This window comes from Ovis canadensis, chromosome 26, assembly GCF_042477335.2.
Source record: "Ovis canadensis isolate MfBH-ARS-UI-01 breed Bighorn chromosome 26, ARS-UI_OviCan_v2, whole genome shotgun sequence".
In the NCBI taxonomy this organism is placed as follows: domain Eukaryota; kingdom Metazoa; phylum Chordata; class Mammalia; order Artiodactyla; family Bovidae; genus Ovis; species Ovis canadensis.
The window spans coordinates 55,475,867-55,477,571 of NC_091270.1; the positions used below are offsets into that span (position 1 = coordinate 55,475,867).

Sequence of the window (1,705 nt, forward strand, 5' to 3'; positions counted from 1 at the left end):
TACAAACTTGCTTCTGCCGTTAAGGATGAAGTCAATCTGAAGGGCAGAGATTTGTACGCTGGATGCGCCAGGCTCTTCCATGCAACTGACTGGTCTTCTCTTATTTTTTTCCATCATGTTTTAAATAAAAGTAAATACATACATATGGTAAAAAATTTAAATGGTACAAGAAGATTTAAAATAATTAGTAAATATCCTTTTCACCCATAACCTGGAAAATCTGACGTCTCCCAAATCATCAGTCACATGAATAATTTGCAAAGTGAAGTCAACCTTAGAGTCTCTTCATCTGAAAATTATTCTCAGGATTTCTGGAATGTGTTGATTCTCTCATACATTACCTCTGCTACAGAGGAAAGCCATGCAGTCTTCTTCTAAAAAAAAAACCTAACTACGAAAGCAACTGCCACGCTCTGCTTCGAGAGAGCAAGTCCAGGCAACACCTTGTACTCCGTGGATCTGGAGCTGGCTACAGGCAGAAGCTCTGGTACCAACCAGAGACTCGGGCGGGTGGCCAGAGCTCAGCCAAGCCCTTCCTGAATGCCTCGGATACTCCGGGCCAGCTGCACATCCTTCGGGAAGAGCGTGACGCGGCCGGCGTGTAAGGAGAGGAGACGGGCATCCGCGAAGAGGTGAACTAGAAACGCTTCTGCCGCCTCTTGTAGGGCCAGCAGGGCCGGGGCTTGCCAACTGACGTCCACACCACGAGCGAATTGAACGTCTATTTCTCTTGCCAGGCGGCAGAAGGGGGTCTTTCTTAACAGCAGGTGTGTGGTCTTCTGTAGATTCCACGTCCTTCTTCAGGATTCCACGTCCCCGGCGAGTAAGTGGACGGGAGGACGTGCCTAAGGACCGGGCCGGCCGGCGGGCGGCGGGGCCGGGCTGGCGGGGCGCCTCCTTGCTGTTTCGGGCTTGCCTCTCGGGCGGTGCGGGTCCATGGCGGGCGAGCAGGGATGCGGCCCCGCGGCTCGTTCCAGATCTTCTGGGTCCGGGGGCAGAAGCTGGGAGGGCCGGGGCGTCCCGGCCGCGTGTCCCGGCTGGGTGCTATTCGAATTGCCCTCACCCTATGCTGTTTTTAAAAATGATGTTTACAAGCTTCATTTTAAAGGGTTAAAAAAGGTATCTAGCTAGTGGCCCTTAAAACATCTTTTTCTCTGATATTTCTCTGAAATATCTATAATGATGATTCCCAAAAGCCAAGACCCACAGATACATGGATTATAGAAGTTTTCGTTTCTTCCAGCCAGAGAAAAACTATTCAAGTCTAGCTTAATGGTGTAGAAGCCAAGTGGGAAAAAAGGGCCCTCACCACTCACTGCTGTCTGCTGTGACTCACGGTGTCTTACTAATCAGAGAAAAGGGCCAACATCCTTCTTCTGCCATGGACCTCAAAGTAGGATCCTCAAGCCAGGTGTTATAGTTGTTGTTTAGTCTTTAAGTCGTGCCTGACTCTTTCGTGACCCCAAGGACTCTAGCCCGTAAGGTTCCTTGGTCTGTGGAATTCTCCAGGCAAGAATGCTAGAGTGGGTTACCATTTCCTCCTCCAGGGGATCTCACTGGTGTCTCCTGCACTGGCAGGTGGATTCTTTACCACTGAGCCACCAGGGAAGCCCCTTCGGGTCAGCAGCATCAGCGTTACTTGGAAACTTGTTAGGAATGCAAATTCTCAAGTCTCACCTCAGATCTACTGAGTGTGATCCTCAGA

At 50.2% G+C, this 1,705-nt stretch overlaps 1 pseudogene; it reads right to left on the minus strand.

Moving 5' to 3' along the window:
• Positions 1-333: 333 nt before the first annotated feature.
• Positions 334-938, minus strand: LOC138431028 (histone H3-like centromeric protein A pseudogene; annotated as a pseudogene).
• Between the last annotated feature and the right edge of the window lie 767 nt (positions 939-1,705).